The 8,427-nt window shown below is 46.3% G+C and overlaps 1 protein-coding gene across 1 annotated transcript in view; it reads left to right on the plus strand.

Moving 5' to 3' along the window:
• Positions 1 to 8,427, plus strand: part of LOC149353609 (phytanoyl-CoA dioxygenase domain-containing protein 1-like) — a 56,521-nt gene that overhangs the window by 5,234 nt on the left and 42,860 nt on the right. The gene's annotated exons all lie outside the window — the stretch shown is intronic.

Here is an 8,427-nt window from a genome sequence, read left to right on the forward strand (position 1 = left end):
ATCTTTCAGGGGAAAGGAAGCCTCGCACAAAAGAAACTACATGGAATCGGTGCTGCCGTTGTGCTGAAGCTTGCAGCGACTCTACCGTGTGGAAGCTCGCTGTATTTCGACCGATATTTTACCGGAACGCATCTTCTTGAGTCATTGGCTGAAAAGAACATCAGGGGGACAGGCACAATCATGAAATCACGGCTTCCGAAAGGGCTCAAGCTGAAAGGTGACCGGGAAATGCGTACGGAAGGTCGTGGAGCAATGTCTCAGTGTGTCGGCACTGTCTCTAACATATGCATCACCAAGTGGTATGATAACAAACCGATCATGTTGGCCTCCACCCACGTGGGCATGGAGCCTGTGGATGAGTGCACACGATTTTCAAAACAGGAGCGAAAGAAAGTTGCTGTCAAGAGACCAGCAGTTGTCGCAGAGTACAACACTTACATGGGGGGTGTTGATCTCTGTGACAGAATGCTGAGCTACTACCCCACTACCATGCGCACAAAGAAGTGGACGATTCGGACCCTCGTATTCATGATGGATGTTGGAGTTGTGAACTCTTGGCTGCTTTACAAGCAAGACCATCGAGAGCTGGGCACACCGAGAAAAGACATCATGCAACTGCTGGACTTCAAGCTCGAGCTCGCCCATTTTTTGCTTTTTTGCCTCAAGCGAAAGCGATTGCGAAGCCTTGAAACTGCGGAAGCCAGCAATTGTGCCACTTCCGTCACCATCCGTGCGCGCACTGGGTGCGTCACACATGCCGGAGCTCGTGGACCAAAAGTCCGCAAGCAGGTGTCGGAACCCCGGCTGCAGCGAAAGGACAAAGTTCCGATGCTGCAAGTGTAACTTATTCTTGTGTTTGACAGCTGGCCGCAACTGCTTCAAAGAATTTCACAAGAAATGAGGTCAGAGCGATCAATAAAAGCATGTGTCTGTGAAATCATGTTCCATGGTTTTTTTGACAACTTAGTCCCAGTGTGCAATATATTGCACATGTGATAACTTTTTAACGAAGCGTCATAGAAAATAAAGAATAACATCAGAATTATCTGTTTACTCTGATAAACTCAATTATAAAAAAAAATTAACTGGGTTTTACTACGTTATGTCTCGGGTCTCAGGAGGTTAAGAGTAACGGAGTTGATTCCAAGAGAAGGCAAGCGTAGCAGGGGTAGGCAGAAAGTTAGTAGGGCGGATGAGATTAATGAGTTTGCGGGGATACGGTGGCCTCAGCTGCTAAAGGCTGATGATGATGATGACTATTGTTTTTTTTCTGCACTTCTTGCATCATGTGTATCTTCAAAACACAGAATGATACCACAATCCCTGCAGTGTTGGTTTCATGAATCCTGGTGTGTTTCCAATATTTTGACAGTTCGTAAGAAATTTTGTTTATCTCCGTAGAAAAATTAGCCAAAGATGTTTTTTGTTGCAAAACTATTAAATTTACTTTTTTGAGGCCTGCACGTGCTAATTAGGCCGAAAAATATTTGTTTTGAATTGAAATGATAAATGACGCCTGAAATGGTTAAGTGGAGCAAGTAGTTGCAGCACCCCTGCAGAAAAATGGCCAAGGATTGATGGACGATGCGCGATGTGCGTGCATGCATGTTAAGAAATAAAGAAGGCTGACCCTGTCATTTCAGAAGGGCTTCAGGAGGAAGCTGGGCTAGATGTGCTTCGGTTCGAAATCTGTGTACCGTGCCACTCTCTCATGTGACCAAAAATTGCCTTAGAGCCAAGAACATTTTTTGCCCTTTGATTCAACCCAGAGATATTGTGACCCTTTCTTTGGAATCTGCACTCCTCAAGTCATGCCCTCACATGATGGAGGCGAGCTTTCTGGGCAAGTCAGCCAGATTGTGCAGAGCAGGGTTCCCACGTATTGGCAGCCGTGATCGAAGCACTGTTAGAAAAAATCAAGGGCAAAACAAAGAAAACACAAAGACGAGAATGTAACAGTGCCAAACCAGAGGTAATCCCGTACATACACAGAGTGTCCCACACTCTGAAAAGGGTTGGCAACAAGTACAGCATGCCGATGGCTTTTTCTGCGCCAGGTAAACTGGCCAAGATGTGCCCCAAGGTCAGCAGTGGCAGCCCTATATGAGTTCTGGCTGTGGAATGAAACACACAATGCCGTTTGAACGGTGTGCCACGGGTGTGGTCTAAGAGATATCCCTTTCATGTGGCAAAGTATATGTCGGACAAACTGGCAGCTGTGTCAACGAACGTGCCAGGGAACATGAACGATCTCTAGATAATCTTTCAGAACATTCCAGAATCTGCCCACCCATCGCCGCTCTTGTAAAGATGAAAACGATCATAACTGTGGGCCACAACTTCATGGTACCAAAATTATAAGTCAAAGTAAGGACAGATTATCTCGCGAATTGTCAGAAGTGTTTTTATTTAGGAAAGAGGTACACATGCGTAAGCACCACATCAGTCTCGCTGCGAGCCAGTGAATCCAGACTGTTAAACAAGCGATAATATGCAGTCTGCTCTTCTTACCCTACTGGGGTGTTTGTGTTCTTTTTTACCTGCAGTCATGAATGCGCATGCACTCAGCACCTTCATTCTTTATAAATGTAACATGTGTATCCTTCAATCAAAGTAGTTGGAGTACAGCACCCGTCCTGTCAAGTTCTTTCTGTGTCCTCATCTTAAAGTGTAGTGCTGGATTACTTTGCAAGTAAAAAATTACATTGCAGTTATGTCTGAAAAGCTCACCACTTCTCACAGCCAGCAGCAAAACAACTTTATGTGAATTTGCATGTACTTGAGCCAAACAGTGACATTACAAAAAAAAACTGTCATAGCAAGGTACCGTTTGCCAGCCTACAGCACTAGTAAGTTACCATAGTTTAAAAAAGGAAGTTACTTTTATAGCAGGATAAACTTAAAAAACAGCAGTTGGTAACAATGGGTCTGACAGCGTTGCAAGACACTCACGTTCCACTCTTAGAGGCGAAGCTTAACATCTTAGCCACACATCAGTGACACAAGCAGCAACATCGCACTTAAGGCTTTCGCCTCACCGCACTTAAACAAAGCCCCCTCCTCTGAATAAAGCATGCAAGTTAAGTGCACTTACCGGGAATGCGCTTGGACATCTCGAGTGACACTGTAGGTTACGCGGCGATCTACGGGAAAGCAAAGTGCACCCGTAGTAAAAACAAAAAGTGGCGACAGAAGATGAGCAGAACTGCTAAAGACGTCTATGAAAAAGAAACAGGACTCATAATTGACTGCTTAATGTGATAACGCAAATAAAACGATGTTCAACAGTTTTTAACGATGAAAAAAAAGATAAATAGAAGAAAAGTCAAGACCAGCCAAGGCTACCAAGAATTTTGACAACAAACATCATGGCTGCGGGCAGCGATGCTGCATCGATCTCACATCCTTTTTGTTTTGTTCCTGCGCTTGTAGCTATAACCAAAGAATGTATTCTAAAAACAGTGTTATAGCATGTAAGATTAACTTGTACTTTTTATGCGCTACACATCATGCCTTTGGAGTCGCTCCTGGCGAGGCTACGCACTCAGCCCTCAAAGTGTGTCCTGTGAACGCACTCCGGCATGAGTGCGCACTTTGGCGAGTGCACTTACGTTACGCCGTTTAGCTGGGCTAGAGTGCACTTTTAGCAAGTGACACTCTTCGTAAGTGCACTTGCTTTATTGTCTTTGTTCTTAAAGTCTGCGCAGAGCTGGGTCTGGTCTTCAGCAAATGCCGAGGTCGGGTCGTTGAAGCCCGTAAACATAGCTAAAAAAGCGTTGGTTGCTTCAGGATAATCACTCGAACTGTCGAAGCGAGTCTTGAATGGGCTGGGGTTGGTTTCAGTGTCACATCAACACATTCACCAAAAGTCAAGCACAGCACATGTGGACATAGGAGCAGTAACGGAAACTGACTATCCGATTTCTTGACGTAAAGTGAATTATTTTTACTGACCTGCAGATCATAGTGATGGATGATTGGTCCACCGTGTGTGGGTGCACACAGTGTTTCTTGTAGCAACTCGAAGTATTGAAGCGATAGCGTTAAAGGCCCCATTGTCCAGAAAATCCGTTGTCGGCGTTGTGAGTGAAAAATCACGAGCATGACTCTGGCAGGTGGTGCCCAGAAAGCAACCGAGGAGGCAGGTAGGTCACCTATGGGTCACGTGACTTTGCAGTGTCAACACCTAGCCACCGGATAGTCAGAAAATTGCTCGCCGTGGCAGGTGGCAGTAAAATTAATGATTGGTCGCTCGGGAAGAGCAACCTGGGCCGCACAAGGGATAATCACTGGGAGCACCTGCCATCTCAGGGCAGTGACTCATCGCTTAACCGCTGCACCACTGCGCCAGTAGGGGCATGAGGACTCCCAGGTCTCTATGAATGTAAAGAAGAGAATGACCATCTGTATATATGGGAATAATATCCCACCACGCTATCCTGCCCTACCCTGCAGGCGGAACATAAGTGTTTGCTCCAAAATTCAGTTCTGCAGTTCTACCTCCTTTTGATGAGTGAACAGACCCCCAGAGAACAAAGCTAGATAAGCGCTCGTAGCGCACTTATAGGTTGTTGAATGGATGATGGGACAATTGATGCGTTCTTTAGATTTAATAAATTAGAACATAATTTACAACTAGATCAAATTAACAAATATCGAAAAAACAATTCATAAATAAAATCGTAACTGCCGCCGCCTCTTCCCGCGGAGGATCAGGAGACGCCGAACCTCCGCAGGACGCCCATAAATACCAGGTTCAGCAGCCTGCGTAGGCAAGAAAACAGTGAATGAGGGTGGTGAATCAACCAGGGAGACACAGATAACAGTCGCTAAGAAATCGTGTTAAAGCAGCTAATTGGTCGCAAGTAACCTCTGAGGCTCGCGCAGTGTTATACAAACAGGAGACGCTTTGGTATAGTTCCAGTCAGAGCAAGGCATCCTCAGATGCCGGCTGCTCCTTCAGTAACACTCTACCGTAATGCAACAACGGAAGTGAATCCACAATTCGCAGCCTTGGAGGCAGCACTCTGTGGCCACATGGAACGATAGTCATTGCCGGTATGCGAGCACCATTGCTCCTTTGCACACTCGTCGTTACTTTATACGGCATTCCCCCCGGCAGTTAAAGAGCTCGCCTGAGATGGGGCGATGCTTGCAGCTGTTTTGGACGTCGTTCAGAAAAACGAGCCACAAAAAGAGGACGCCCCGCAGATAATTGTTTCGTGCCTTTCCTAAATTTCCTTTCCGGTGTAGCCCTGTCGCTGCCGGCTCTCAGCATATGTTAAAGGGACACTGGAGACAACTCCACAAAGCCAATTTTTTTGCTCTTTCTGGCTATGTTGGTCTCTGTCCGACAGCGAAAAAGAAACATTGATTGCCGAGAAAATTTCACCTCAAATCTTTCTTCCCACCCGATTCAAACTCGTGACATAAACACCGAAAATGGCTCTGTTATCACCACTTGGGAGTGAATACCAGCGTTGCTTAGCCTCAGAGATCCGAGCAGGGCTGGGGTGGCGAAAAAACGGATGGGGCTGGCGAAACCCCAGTTTCATTTTTATATAAGCTCAGCTTTCTTGGACGTTACTTTTAATTTTGAGACAAATGTGGAATATTGTAAGATACTGTCACGAACATACTGATGGGTATATGGTGTAACCTTACAATGCGTAGTAAAATTGCCACAAAAATTGCGTTGATAAACAACATCCCGTTGAAAAAAATGCGTTTATCCAGAACTTTTGGCTATGACTTTTCGAGCCAATAAAATGTCCGTTCTCACTGAATGGAGCCGCCTTTCATTAGAGTTAATTCATTTGTCGATACTCGTAGACGTCAATTAGTCTTCAGTAATTTTAATGCTGAGAAGAGCAACTGGCTCAAAGAGAGGGGTCGCAGTCTCGGCGCCTGTTGTTAGATACACTCATGTAGAACCAACTCGGCCAACAAAATAATCTGTCCTGTTTTTAACGTTACTTGCCTGCTTCCCACGACTGGCGCATGAAACGGGCGCTGATTGCTATTCTAAAGATGGGAATGGGTTTTCACGCAAAACAAAAGACTGCCGCCGTTTGATTGATTGCTCCAGTGAGCCAGAAGTGACAGTTTCAAAAGACTAGAGTGTCACTTTTTACACGGTTGTTGTATGGATCAGTGCCTGAGAGGTCATAAAGGAACCTGCCACAGGTGACCGGCAAGCTTATCCTGGATACTTGGTTTATTGGTCTCGTAGCAACTCAGGCTATGAGAGACACCGTAGTGAAGGCCTCCGGAAATTTCGACCACCTGGGGTTCTTTAACGTGCACTGACATCGCACAGCACACGGGCCTCTAGAATTTCGCCTTCATCAAAATTCAGCCGCCGTGGCCGGGATCGAACCCGCGTCTTTAGGGTCAGCAGCCGAGTGCCGTAACCACTGAGCCACTGCGGCGGGGCTTATCCTGGATATGTCGCGGTATCCACTGCATAACACAGCGCACTCTGAATAAAGCGCAACAGCAAACATCGAGAGATATATTCCGCCACAAGGCGAGGCCTACAATCGCGCGTCCCCTATTCCCTCCCCTATGCAGAGTAGCATGTCAGTACGTCGGCTAAAATCTGTTTTTCATTAAAGAGCTCTCTCTCTCCCATGAGATTAAAAAAAAATCTAAGGGCCAGGTGACGCCTTGACCATGTTTCTTTGCAGCTTTCACTTCGTTATGTGCTTCATCTGCCTATACACATGCATCTGAGACAGAGCGAGAGAGACTTTAATGAATAAAGGACAGGCATATATCTGGATGACTGTCCGGGTGAACTCAACATAAGGCTCAACACTAACCGGCTGCTTCTCTTTTAGTCTGGTAAGGTTTTTCTTCAAAAAGCCATGAAAGATACGGCAGTACGGTCTGCGCAGGCGTATTGTTCAAGTATTTATTTTCACTTGACCAAATTTTTCATTAATCTTTTAAGGGCACAGTGCTATATGGCAGAATCAGAGAGATTGAAGATGGCAGTCGAACCGAGCTTTTAGATTTTCTTGATCGGCACTGTGGTTTGAAATATCTAACATGGAATTGTGCGCACAAAACGAGCTCATACCGCAACCAAATCACGAGATTGCACTTCACACCGGAGAAACACACTTAAAAGCCCTCTTCCCCCACTCCTCTTCGGCACTAGCGTTCTTTGGGCGTCGAGCAGACCGAAGCCTTCCGCTCTGCTACACCGGGGACCACCACATTCAGGGACCGTCATACTCTTAGCTCTCTGTTCTACATGCCCTGTGCATGCCTACTTTCCCTTGATCTCATTTAGGGTATCATTAACTCGTGTTCGCTCCCTAACCCATTGCACTTTATTTGCTACCTGATGCCACCCCTATCATTTTACTTTCCATAACTGGCTGTGATGTCATCAGCTGCGCTGTCCACAGCTTTATATCAAGGATTTTCGTAAGCCTCCAGGTTTCCGCAACATAGATGCGCACTGGCAAAATACAGTAGTTGCTTAGGTTCTTGAGGGATACTCTCAAGCTGAAATTCATGACCTGTGAGTACCTTCCAAATGCATCACAGCCATTGTTTACAGCGAAAGTAGTACAAGCTTTGAACAAGGCATTTAGTAGAAGCGATTTAAGGGGTTCAAAGGCAGTCATGCAATGCTTTGCGCGTTACTCATTAGATGAACACCAGTGTCATGTACCTCAGAACGCGACTGAGGTATGCACTGACACAGGGCGCCAATTATGCGCCATTCCTTTGCTCAAAACCAACGCAGTCCAAACCTTCCCTTCGTTTAGCCTAAATTTGCAGATGGGCATCACCGCCACCTCACAGCGCGACTGAGCTGCCCACAGACTCAGTGCCCACGGACTCAGTGCCCAATGATGCGCCTTTCCAAAAAGCCAACGGAAGGTTTAGACTGCGAATGACACAATACTGGGAACTCGACGATTTCCTTCGTGCAAGTGGGCCCTGTAGTCCGTGATGTGTGCTGGGAACGCGATCGAAGCGAAGGCCACAAGCTAGAGAAGGCCAAGTATGCACAGAGCGTATAGACGCCAACACTAAGATGGCCAACCGGGCTGTCGCGTGTGAAACGTCACAATGAGCCTGTCCCTCTAGACCTCTCGGCCGCAAATGCCAATCAGCTTTCACTGATTAATGTGCTAAGCAGGTAAGCTTAGATGTAATTATCTTTTTCTCTCCAATTTCAGTCTCAATCGGGATCTGCCGTCACTACCTGGTCCACAGTTGCACCGTCTGTATACCTGCGCCTAAAGTTTCTACACTGGTCCAGTTGCCACCGTGCTATGCGTTTTAATTAGTTGTCAGTGGATCCCGAATTCTTTGAATGTAAGAAGAGCTCGCTCTCCTCCGTCATTGTTCAACCAGGCGTGCCTGCACGGACAGAGCAGCTGGGTATCATCAACGCTAACGCGA

The sequence above is a fragment of the Amblyomma mixtum genome, chromosome 3, assembly GCF_055824585.1.
Source record: "Amblyomma mixtum isolate Tamu chromosome 3, ASM5582458v1, whole genome shotgun sequence".
Lineage (NCBI taxonomy): Eukaryota > Metazoa > Arthropoda > Arachnida > Ixodida > Ixodidae > Amblyomma > Amblyomma mixtum.